The sequence below is a fragment of the Arachis ipaensis genome, chromosome B4 (assembly GCF_059453495.1).
Source record: "Arachis ipaensis isolate K30076 ecotype BB chromosome B4, ASM5945349v1, whole genome shotgun sequence".
Lineage (NCBI taxonomy): Eukaryota > Viridiplantae > Streptophyta > Magnoliopsida > Fabales > Fabaceae > Arachis > Arachis ipaensis.
In genome coordinates this window covers 117,803,846-117,816,826 of record NC_142439.1, presented here as the reverse complement: position 1 = coordinate 117,816,826, position 12,981 = coordinate 117,803,846, and the positions used below count along the sequence as shown (strand labels likewise).

Below are 12,981 nucleotides of genomic sequence, written 5' to 3'. Positions count from 1 at the left end.
TACAAGCAACTCAAGATTAATTTGAACACAAGCTCGAGCATATTTTCCTCTTTCTGCAAGCTTAGTAGCCAAATCTACTTTCACCGGAATCCCTATTGCAGAAGCAATTCGCAGCATTGCTTGTTCCTGGTAGCACCAAATTGGAAGTCCCGAGACTCGAATCCATACCAGCGTTGATCCAAAGGATTTTTCGCATGGCCTAAAATCCACATCCCATGGCTTTACTGCAACATAGTGACCGTCTATCAACCACGGGCCACCAAGAATGACTTTCTCACGATCCGCAGCAATATCAAATTTAACCAAAAAATACCCAAACCCCACATCCAACAAATCAAACCCTCCTTTGATGCGCCATACTATCCGAAGCTTATGCATGAGAGCCGTGTAGCCATAATGCTTATCCAGCACCTTGATCACGATGGCTTCCTTATAAGGTTCAGCTAGACAACTCTTTGCCTCCTTAGTAAAATTGACACTTGGTGGACGAGAATCACCACCCTGCTTACCTGTCACCGTCGCGATACCATCCCCAGATAAAGACCCTACTAATGCAAAGGCCTTAGACTTTTCTGCACCAATGACTTTATCTCTAAAAGAGACCTTGGATGGCTTTTCTAACCCCTCTCAAGAAGAACCCTCCTTAACACCGGATACACACCCACCCACGCTCTCCCCCTTATCTCTTCCGATGGCATGGCCATCTTCCTCACTGTGTTTCACCCTCAACTGTTTGCCCCCGTTCTCTCCTCTCATTCTCCTTGAGTACGGAGTACGTACTCTTTCTCTACTAGGATTTTTGTTTTTATAAATATAAATTAAGTAATACAATTTGTGTTGGTACTTAATATTGAACCATTGATAATCCTCCCTCTTCTTCATCAATGTAAATTGATCAACATGAATGAGTAAATAAAAATGTTATTTGTATCTTAAAATTAATTACTATAATTAAATATTATATATTTATGTATAAATAATATTTTATTTAATTTATTTTTAATATGTATCTTTTATTCTAAAAAATATTTTATAATAATAATTAATTTTAATATATACCTAACATTATTATTGATGTGTATAATATGTACATAGTTTATGCAACTACCAGAATTTTATTTTTCAAATACATTTTTATAACAATAAAAATATTTTTAAAATATTATAAAATACGATAAAAATAATTAAAAAGAATATTATTTTTTTGAGTAGCAAACGGCAATTTTTATATTTACTAAACCACTTATACATTTGATTTAAAATTTCATAAGAATATTTGAATAATTATTTAAAAAATGTATACAAAAAATTGAATATAAATTTTATTTTTATATTTTTTATTTTTTAAAAGTAATTTTAGTCATTCACAATAAAAACTGCAAAACAAATCGACTTAACTAGAAATACCAAATTTTAAAGATAAAACTATCTCTTTTTTTTTATCTTATAAAAAAATCTCAAAAACCAATCTTCAAAACCTTTTAGAGAATATATATATCTAATGTTTGACATTTTTGTCATATTTTAAAATAATTTAAAGATATTTTTGTGATTAATAAAAATAAAAAATATTTTTATTAAAATTTTAAAAAATAAGAGGTGATTTTGATAATTTATCTATATTTATATATTTTCTCTTATAAATTTAAATATTTAAAACATAATTTTATGACATAGTACTAAAATTTTTATTACAAAAAAAATTCATGAGACCAAAAGACAATAGCGTATTTAAAATATAAATAATAATATTATCTTTTTTATTTTTACTAATAGTACTCCACAATTTTTTTTGGTATTTATGTTTGAATAAATCTATCATGGAAGAGTTGTATTCTTGACAATTAAAATGTAGTGCTTTGACATTAAAATTAAGTAATATGGACAAAAAAAATAATAATAAAAAATAATAATAAAGCCAATTTTTTTTAAGAAAAAAATAAATTAAAATAAAACATATTTATAGAAATTAAACATATACTTAAATCTTATTATTATGAAATGTGATATCTGACATCACATATGATGTAAATTAACTCTAAACAGTGAGCCTATTTAAAAAAAAATTATTTATTATATGTTGACATATAAAAGAGTTAGAATGAAAAAGAATGGTACAAAAATATTAATTAATTACACTTGAGTAACAGGTAAATTTATATCAGATATCGTTACCTTACAATATATTTGATAGAGCATATCTAATGTATTCTATTAATATATTATATGAAAATTTATGTCTTCAAAAGGAGTATATAATACAACAGTTTTTTTAAGCTAACATGACTTACTATTTTATAATTATTTAATTTATTTTAAATTATATATTTTAAATTATAAATTCTTAATGTTAAAATTTTAATTATAAATTTTAAAATAAAATTAAATAATTAAAAATATATTTTTTATATTTTTTTAAATATTTTTCAATCATTTTAAGTGAATAATCAAAACGATAATAATTGATATTATATATTTATTAAAATTAATTATTAAATTAATTATTATATATTTTATTTTTAAAATTTTAATATATATTTTATATTTTTAATATATATATATATATATATATATGTAATTAGTTTGATAATTGAATTTTTTATATACTTAATATGGTTAAAAACTAACACCAATTTTGTTATTGTTATAAATGAAAAATTATTCAAGAGAAAACTTATAAACAGAAAAATAAATGAAATTTAGGAGTAGTTAGAATGCAATACAATGCAAGAAGCGGCTAGTACTAAAGAAGTACTGCTAGTACTTAGTAATGAAGTATTTTAAAGTGAAGAAAGGTCCTTAATCCATAAGTGACTACTGCAAGCACCTATTATTTGTTATACTATGATACTTATTATTACCATCTGTCTCTCGTTAAGTTAAAGATTTATAGATTGTTATTTATTAGATTAAATTTTAAGATAAATAATTTTATAATATAATATTAATATTTTAATGATTAAAATATTTAAAGTTTGATTTTTTAAAAATTACAGTATAATAATATTTTTTACTTTTATAAATCATAGACACATAAATCAAGTATTAGATGGAAAAAGGAAAAAATAAATAAATGAGATATAATAAATATTTTTTTATTACATACACTAAAAGAAAAAAAAGGATAAATATAAAAGGAGGCATGTAAAATCATACATGACTGTTTTGATATTCCTGCTTTTTAAAAGAAGTTGAAATACATAAAAGTGTAGGATGAGAGAAAGAGACAAAATTTTAATTGTTAACTTGGTTGTTATCAAATTATCATAAAAAAAACACTGAAATTAATGCAATGTATTGTTTTTTGTATCTTAGATTTGTACTATTGTGTAAAAATACCACTTCTACTATTTCTTGTTAGTTGTCGGTATCTTTGTAAACTATTCTTGTTTTTATAAATATAAATTAAATAATACAATTTGTATTGGTACTTAATATTCAATCATTGATAATTCCCTCTTCCTCGTCAATGTAAATTGATCAATATAAATGATTAAACAAAAATATTATTTATATCTTAAAATCAATTACTATTATTATTTTAAGTAGCAAACGACGATTTTTATATTTACTAAACCACTTATATTTGATTTAAAATTTTATAAAAATATTTAAATAATTATTTAAAAAATATATACAAAAATTTGATTATAAATTTTATTTTTATATTTTTCATTTTTTAAAAGTAATTTTAGTCATTGACAATAAAAACTGCAAAACAAATCGGCCTAACTTGAAATACCAAACTTTAAAGAAAAAATTATCTTTTTTTTTTCTGATAAAAAATCTCAAAAATCAATCTTTAAAATATTTTTATAGAATATATATCTAATGTTTGACATTTTTGTCATATTTTAAAATGTTTTGAAGATATTTTGGTGATTAATAAAAGTGAAAAATATTTTTATTAACATTTTCAAAAATAGAGGTGATTTTGATAGTTTATCTTTATTTATATATTTTTTTTTATAAATTTAAATATTTAAAACATAATTTTATGACATAGTGTTAAAATTTTTATTACAAAAAAAATTCGTGAGTCCAGAAGACAATAGACAATAGCGTATTTAAAATATAAGTAAATAATATTATCATTTTTATTTTTAGTAATAGTACTCCACAATTTTTTGTATTTATGTTTGAATAAATCTATAATGGAAGAGTGGCATTCTTTGTAAAACCCGAGAAATTAATAAATAATTAGCCAACATTTTTTATAAAACGTACGTCAACGCATACGCATGGCCCGAGGGTTTTGCGTACGCAAACATGGTCATACGCGACCACGCGTTTTGACCTGGCACGCACGCGTATGCATGTAGGGAGTTCGTAAAGGGAAATGGTCCAAGGTGCACGCCTACGCGTATGCGTGATTTATGCGTACGCGTGACCCCTATTTTCAGCAAATGAGATTTTTGTGTTTTGAACATGATTTTAAACCTCTAATCCTCTACTTTCATTTCTTTGACCCTAGATCTTCTTAGTATGCCTAGTAATAGGAGGAAATTAGAAAATGATGGTAACTTGGAGATGAAGAAAGATTTTTAAAAAGGTAATATGGGGCTGGAGAGGGTGGTGTTTGATTGGATAAAGATGATGAAAGTGGTGTACGAGGCAATTAAGAGAGTAATGTATAATTGAGAATGATGTATGAGAGAATTGATGATGTTAGTTAATTGAGAATAACAAAGTGAGTCCCGCTAGGGAGACAATGAAATATGTATATGGTGCACAGAAATCGTGATCGTTCATTCCTTGGTAACGGCGTCAAAAACTTTATACGCACGTTCATAATCTTAATTCTTTGTCACAACTTCGCACAACTAACCAGCAAGTGCACTGGGTCGTCCAAGTAATAAACCTTACGTGAGTAAAGGTCGATCCCACGGAGATTGTCGGCTTGAAGCAAGCTATGGTCACCTTGTAAATCTCAGTCAGGCAGATTCATATGGTTATGGATATTTGATAATTAAAATATAATTAAAACATAAAATAAAGATAGAGATACTTATGTAATTCATTGGTGAGAATTTTAGATAAGCGTATGGAGATGCTTTTGTTCCTTCTGAACCTCTGCTTTCCTGCTGTCTTCATCCAATCATTCCTACTCCTTTCCATGGCAGGCTTTATGTAGGGCATCACCGTTGTCAATGGCTACTTCCCGTCCTCTCAGTGAAAATGGTCCAAGATGCGCTGTCACCGCACGGCTATTCATCTGTCGGTTCTCGATCATGCTGGAATAGGATTCAGTAATCCTTTTGCGTCTATCACTACGCCCAGCACTCACAAGTTTAAAGCTCGTCACAGCCATCCCTTCCCAGATCCAACTCAGAATACCACAGACAAGGTTTAGACTTTCCGGATCTCAAGAATGGCCGCCAATAATTCTAGCCTATACCACGAAGACTCTGATCTCATGGAATGGAAGGCTCGGTTGTCAAGCGAGGCAACCATGTGTCATGAACCAGGAGGCTAAGAGATATGCACTCAAGCTATTGCAAGTAGAATGGAAGTGGTTGTCAGGCACGCATTCATAGGTGAGAATGATGATGAGTGTCACGGATCATCACCTTCCTCAGGTTGAAGAACAAGTGTATATCTTAGATAAAAAATAGGCTTGAGTTGAATAGAAAAATAATAGTACTTTGCATTAATTCATGAGGAACAACAGAGCTCCACACCTTAATCTATGGTGTGTAGAAACTCTACCGTTGAAAATACATAAGAACAAGGTCCAGGCATGGCCGAATGGCCAGCCTCCATGATCTAAGACTAAACGTCTAAAGATGAACAAAGGATAATCCAAAGATATAAATACAATAGTAAAAAGTCCTATTTATACTAAACTAGTTACTAGGGTTTACAGAAATGAGTAAATGATACAGAAATTAGATTCCGGGGCCCACTTGGTGTGTGCTTGGGTTGAGCATTGAAGCTTTCACGTGTAGAGGTCTTTCTTGGAGTTAAACGCCAGTTTGTAACATGTTTCTGGCGTTTAACTTTGCTTTGCAACCTGTTTATGGCGTTTAACACTCCAGAATAGGGCAGAGAGCTGGCGTTGAATGCCAGTTTGCGTCATCTAAACTCAGGAAAAGTATGGACTATTATATATTTCTGGAAAGCCCTGGATGTCTACTTTCCAACGCAATTAAAGGCGCACCATTTGAACTCCTGTAGCTCCAGAAAATCCACTTTGAGTGCGGGAAGGTCAGAATCTAGCAGCATCTGCAGTCCTTCTTCAGCCTCTGAATCAGATTTTTGCTCAAGTCCCTCAATTTCAGCCAGAAAATAAATAAAATCACAGAAAAACACACAAACTCATAGTAAAGTCTAGAAATGTGAATTTTATTTAAAAACTAATAAAAATATACTAAAAACTAACTAAATCATACTAAAAACTATGTAAAAATAATGCCAAAAAGCGTATAAATTATCCGCTCATCACAACACCAAACTTAAATTGTTGCTTGTCCCCAAGTGGTGCACGAAATTGTGATCTCAGGCAACGGCGCCAAAAACTTTGTGCGCACGTCTTAATAAATTGTTTTTCATTCACAACATCGATACAACTAACCAGCAAGTGCACTGGGTCGTCCAAGTAATAAACCTTACGTGAGTAAGGGTCGATCCCACGGAGATTGTTGGTATGAAGCAAGCTATGGTCACCTTGTAGATCTCAGTCAGGCGGATATAAAATAGTTATGGAGTTTTCGAAAATAAATAATAAACTAAGGATAGAAATACTTATGTAAATCATTGGTGAGAATTTCAAATAAGCGCATAGAGATGCTTTCGTTCCTCTGAACCTCTGCTTTCCTGCTGTCTTCATCCAATCAGTCTTACTCCTTTCTATGGCTGGCTTTATGTAAGGACATCACCGTTGTCAATGGCTACTTTTTATCCTCTCTGGAAAATGGTCCGATGCGCTGTCACTGCATGGCTAATCGTCTGGAGGCATCACCCTTGTCAATGGCTGCATCCCATCCTCTTGTGAAAATGGTCCAAATGCTCTGTCACAGCACGGCTAATCATCTGAGGTTCTCGATCATACTGGAATAGGATTCACCCTCCTTTTGCGTCTGTCACTACGCCCAGCAATCGCGAGTTTGAAGTTCATCACAGTCATTCAATCCCAGAGTCCTACTCGGAATACCACAGACAAGGTTTAGACTTTTCGGACTCTCATGAATGCCGCCATCAATCTAGCTTATACCACGAAGATTCTGATTAAGAGATCCAAGAGATACTCATTCAATCTAAGGTAGAACGGAAGTAGTTGTCAGGCACGCGTTCATAGGGAATGATGATGATTGTCACGTTCATCACATTCAGGTTGAAGTGCGAATGAATATCTTAAAATCGGAATAAGTTGAATTGAGTAGAAAAACAGTAGTACGTTGCATTAATCTTTGAGGAACAGCAGAGCTCCACACCTTAATCTATGGAGTGTAGAAACTCTACCGTTAAAAATACATAAGTGAAAGGTCCAGGCATGGCCGAGAGGCCAGCCCCCATGATCTAAGAACCAGACGTCCCAAGATGTCTAATACAATAGTAAAAAGTCCTATTTATAATAAACTAGCTACTAGGGTTTACAGAAGTAAGTAATTGATGCATAAATCCACTTCTAGGGCCCACTTGGTGTGTGCTTGGGCTGAGCTTGAATGTTACACGTGCAGAGGCTCTTTCTGGAGTTGAACGCCATGTTGTAACGTATTTCTGGCGTTCAACTCTGGTTTGTGACTTGTTTGTGGCGTTTAACTCCAGACAGCAGCGTAGAACTGGCGTTCAACGCCCTTTTACGTCGTCTAAACTCGGCCAAAGTATGGACTATTATACATTGCTGGAAAGCCCTGAATGTCTACTTTCCAACGCAATTAAAATCGCGCCATTTTGAGTTCTGTAGCTCCATAAAATTCACTTTGAGTGCAGGGAGGTCAGAATCCAACAACATCAGCAGTCCTTCTTCAACCTCTGAATCTGATTTTTGCTCAAGTCCCTCAATTTCAGCCAGAAAATACCTGAAATCACAGAAAAACACACAAACTCATAGTAAAGTCCAGAAATGTGAATTTAACATAAAAACTAATGAAAACATCCCTAAAAGTAACTAGATTCTACTAAAAACATACTAAAAACAATGCCAAAAAGCGTATAAATTATCCGCTCATCACAACACCAAACTTAAATCGTTGCTTGTCCCCAAGCAACTGAAAATCAAATAGGATAAAAAGAAGAGAATATACTATAAATTCCAAACTATCAATGAAACATAGCTCCAATTAAATGAGCGGGACTTGTAGCTTTTTGCCTCTTGAATAGTTTTGGCATCTCACTTTATCCATTGAGGTTCAGAATGATTGGCATCTATAGGAACTCAGAGTTCAGATAGTGTTATTGATTCTCCTAGTTCAGTATGATGATTCTTGAACACAGCTATTTTATGAGTCTTGGTCGTGGCCCTAAGCACTTTGTTTTCCAGTATTACCACCGGATACATAAATGCCACAGACACATAATTGGGTGAACCTTTTCATATTGTGACTCAGCTTTGCTAAAGTCCCCAATTAGAGGTGTCCAGGGTTCTTAAGCACACTCTTTTTTTTTTGCTTTGCACCTTGACTTCAACCGCTCAGTCTCAAGTTTTCACTTGACACCTACACGCCACAAGCACATGGTTAGGGACAGCTTGGTTTAGCCGCTTAGGCCAGGATTTTATTCCTTTAGGCCCTCCTATCCACTGATGCTCAAAGCCTTGGGATCCTTTTTTATTTACCCTTGCCTTTTGGTTTTAAGGGTTATTGGCTTTTTGCTCTTGCCTCTTGGTTTTAAGAGCTTTTGGCTTTTTCTGCTTGCTTTTTCACTTTTTTTTTCTTTCTATTTTTTCGCTATTTTTTTCTGCAAGCTTTGTTCTTTGCTGCTTTTTCTTGCTTCAAGAATCATTTTTATGATTTTTCAGATTATCAAATAACATGTCTCCTTATCATCATTCTTTCAAGAGCCAACATATTTAACATTCTTAAACAACAACTTCAAAAGACATATGCACTGTTCAAGCATTCATTCAGAAAACAAGAAGCATTGTCACCACATCAATATAATTAAACTAAGTTCAAGGATAAATTCGAAACTCATGTACTTCTTGTTCTTTTGAATTAAAACAGTTTCCATTTAAGAGAGGTGATGGATTCATAGGACATTCATAACTTTAAGACAAAGTTACTAAATACTAATGATCATGTAATGAAGACACAAACATGGATAAGCACTTAACATAGAGAAAATGAAAAATAGAGAATAAGAACAAGGAATGAGTCCACCTTAGTGATGGTGGCGTTTCCTTCTTGAGGAACCAATGATGTCCTTGAGCTCTTCTATGTCTCTTCCTTGTCTTTGTTGCTCCTCCCTCATTGCTTTTTGATCTTCTCTTATTTCATGAAAGATGATGAAGTGCTCTTGATGTTCCACCCTTAGTTGTCCCATGTTGGAACTTAATTCTCCTAGGGAGGTGTTGATTTGCTCCCAAAAATTCTGTGGAGGAAAGTGCATCCCTTGAGGTATCTCAGGGGTTTCTTGATGATGAGCTTCTTCATGTGACTGTTGAGATCCATGAATGTGCTCTCTTGTTTGCTCCATCCTTTTCTTAGTGATGGGCTTGTGAGATGAATCTTTCCATCTCCCATGGCTCAGAGGTGGAAGCAATTGTCTTCCCTTTCCTCTTCTTGAGGTTTCTCTGGCCTTAGGTGTCATTAATGGTAATGGAAAAACAAAAAGCTTATGCTTTTACCACACCAAACTTAGAATATTGCTCGCCCTCGAGCAAGAGAAGAAAGAATAGATGAAGAAGAAGAAGATATGGAGGAGATGGAGGGATGTGTGTATTCGGTCATATGGGTGGGATTGGGTGGGAAAGAGATTTTGAATTTTTAAGGTAGGTGGGGTGTATGGATGTGAGTGGTAAAGTAGTGATAGGGAAGAGAGATTGAGGTGATTGGTGAAGAGTTTTGGGGAAGAGTGTTTATGGGATGGTGTGAAAGAGGGGGGTGAGAAGAAGTGAGTGGAGGTAGATGGGGATCCTGTGGGGTCCACAGATCTTGAGGTGATCCTGTGGGGTCCACAGATCCTGAGGTGTTCAAGGATTTACAACCTTGCACCAAATTAGGCATGCAAAATGCCCTTGCACACAACTCTGGGCGTTCAGCGCCCGATTGGTGCTTGTTCTGGGCGTTGAACGCCCATTTGTTGCCCATTTCTGGCGTTGAATGCCAGAACCATGCTTGTTCTGGGCGTTCAGCGCCAGCTCTTCTCCAGGGTGCAATTCTGGCGTTCAAACGCCCAGATGCTGCTCATTTTGGGCGTTCAGCGCCAGAACCATGCTCTGTTCTGGCATTGAACGCCAGCCAGATGCTTCTTACTGGCGTTTAAACGCCAGTAAGGTCTTCCTCCAGGGTGTGATTTTTCTTCTGCTGTTTTTGATTCCGTTTTCAATTTTTTTATTTATTTTGTGACTCCACATGATCATGTACCTACAAAGACATATAACTAATAAAAATATAATTAAATAAAAATTGGGTTGCCTCCCAACAAGCGCTTCTTTAATGTCAATAGCTTGACAGTGGGCTCTCATGGAGCCTCACAGATGTTCAGAGCATTGTTGAGACTTCCCAACACCAAACTTAGAGTTTGGATATGGAAGTTCAACACCAAACTTAGAGTTTGGTTGTGGCCTCCCAACACCAAACTTAGAGTTTGACTGTGGGGGCTCTGGTTGACTCTGTTTTGAGAGAAGCTTTTCATGCTTCCTTTCCATGTTTACAGAAGGATGTCCTTGAGTTTTAAACTCAAGGGAGTCCTCATTCAATTGAAGGACTAGTTCACCTCTGTCAACATCAATTACAGCTCTTGCTGTGGCTAGGAAGGGTCTTCCAAGGATGATGAATTCATCCTCATCCTTCCCGGTATCTAGGACTATGAAATCAGCAGGGATGTAAAGGCCTTCAACCTTTACTAACACGTCCTCTACTTGTCCATAAGCCTGTTTTCTTGAATTGTCTGCCATCTCTAATGAGATTTTAGCAGCTTGCACCCCATAGATTCTCAGTTTCTCTATTACAGAGAGGGGCATGAGGTTTATCCCTGAACCAAGGTCACACAGAGCTTTTTCAAAGATCATGGTGCCTATGGTACAAGGTATTATGAACTTTCTAGGATCCTGTTTCTTCTGAGGCAATCTCAGTTGATCCAGATCACTTAGTTCATTGGTGAACAAGGGAGGTTCATCTTCCCAAGTCTCAATACCAAATAAATTGGCATTCAGCTTCATGATTGCACCAAGAAACTTGGCAGCTTGCTCTTCAGTAACATCCTCATTCTCTTCAGAAGAGGAATACTCATCAGAGCTCATGAATGGCATAAGGAGGTTCAATGGAATCTCTATGGTCTCTAGATGAGTCTCAGATTCCTTTGGTTCCTCAGAGGGAGACTCCTTATTGATCACTGGACGTCCCAGGAGGTCTTCCTCCTTGGGATTCACGTCCTCTCCTTCCCTTACAGGTTCGGCCATGGTAATTAATTCAATGGCCTTGCACTCTCCTTTTGGATTCTCTTCTGTATTGCTTGGGAGAGTACTAGGAGGGATTTCAGTGATCCTTTTACTCAGCTGGCCCACTTGTGCCTCCAAATTTCTAATGGATAACTTTGTTTCATTCATGAAACTCACAGTGGCCTTAGATAGATCAGAGACTAAGTTTGCTAAATTAGAGGTATTTTGTTCAGAGTTCTCTGTCTGTTGCTGAGTGGATGATGGAAAAGGTTATTGTTAAACCTATTTCTTTCACCATTATTAAAGCCTTGTTGAGGCTTTTGTTGATCCTTCCATGAGAGATTTAGGTGATTTCTCCATGATGGATTATATGTGTTTCCATATGGTTCACCCATATAATTTACCTCTGCTATTACAGGGTTTTCAGGATCATAAGCTTCTTCTTCAGAAGATGCCTCTTGAGTACTGTTGGATGCAGCTTGCATTCCATTCAGACTCTGAGAAATCATATAGACTTGCTGAGTCAATATTTTATTCTGAGCCAGTATGGCATTCAGAGTATCAATTTCAAGAACTCCTTTCTTCATAGGCGTCCCATTACTCACAGGATTCCTCTCAGAAGTGTACATGAACTGGTTATTAGCAACCATGTCAATGAGTTCTTGAGCTTCTGCAGGCATTTTCTTTAGGTGAATGGATCCACCTGCAGAGGTGTCCAATGACATTTTAGCTAATTCAGACAGACCATCATAGAATATGTCCAGGATGGTCCATTCTGAAAGCATGTCAGAAGGACACTTTTTGGTCAGTTGCTTGTATCTTTCCCAAGCTTCATAGAGGGATTCACCTTCTTTCTGTCTGAAGGTTTGAACATCCACTCTAAGCTTGCTCAGCTTTTGAAGAGGAAAGAACTTGGCTAAGAAAGCCGTGACCAGCTTGTCCTAAGAGTTCAGGCTATCTCTTGGTTGAGAGTCCAACCACACTCTAGCTCTGTCTCTTACAGCAAAAGGGAAAAGCATGAGCCTGTAGACTTCAGGATCTACTCCATTAGTCTTAACAGTATCACATATCTGCAAGAATTCAGTTAAGAACTGAAAAGGATCTTCAGATGGAAGTCCATGAAACTTGCAGTTCTGTTGCATCAGAGAAACTAATTGAGGTTTCAGCTCAAAGTTGTTTGCTCCAATGACAGGAATGGAGATGCTTCTTCCATGTAAATTGGAATTTGGTGCAGTAAAGTCACCAAGCATTCTTCTTGCATTATTGTTGTTGGGTTCGGCTGCCATCTCCTTTACTTGTTCGAAATTTTCAATAAGGTTGTCTCTGGATTGTTGTAATTTAGCTTCTCTTAGTTTTCTCTTCAGAGTCCTTTCAGGTTCTGGATCAACTTCAACAAGAATGCCTTTTTCCTTGTTCTTGCTCATAAGAAAGAGAAGAGA

General features: G+C 34.9%; 1 non-coding gene across 1 annotated transcript; it reads left to right on the top strand.

Moving 5' to 3' along the window:
* Positions 1–12,321: 12,321 nt before the first annotated feature.
* Positions 12,322–12,429, top strand: LOC148568922 (small nucleolar RNA R71). Its single transcript, XR_015882341.1, has one exon. It is a non-coding gene; the product is annotated as a small nucleolar RNA R71 (small nucleolar RNA).
* The last annotated feature ends 552 nt before the right edge of the window (positions 12,430–12,981 follow it).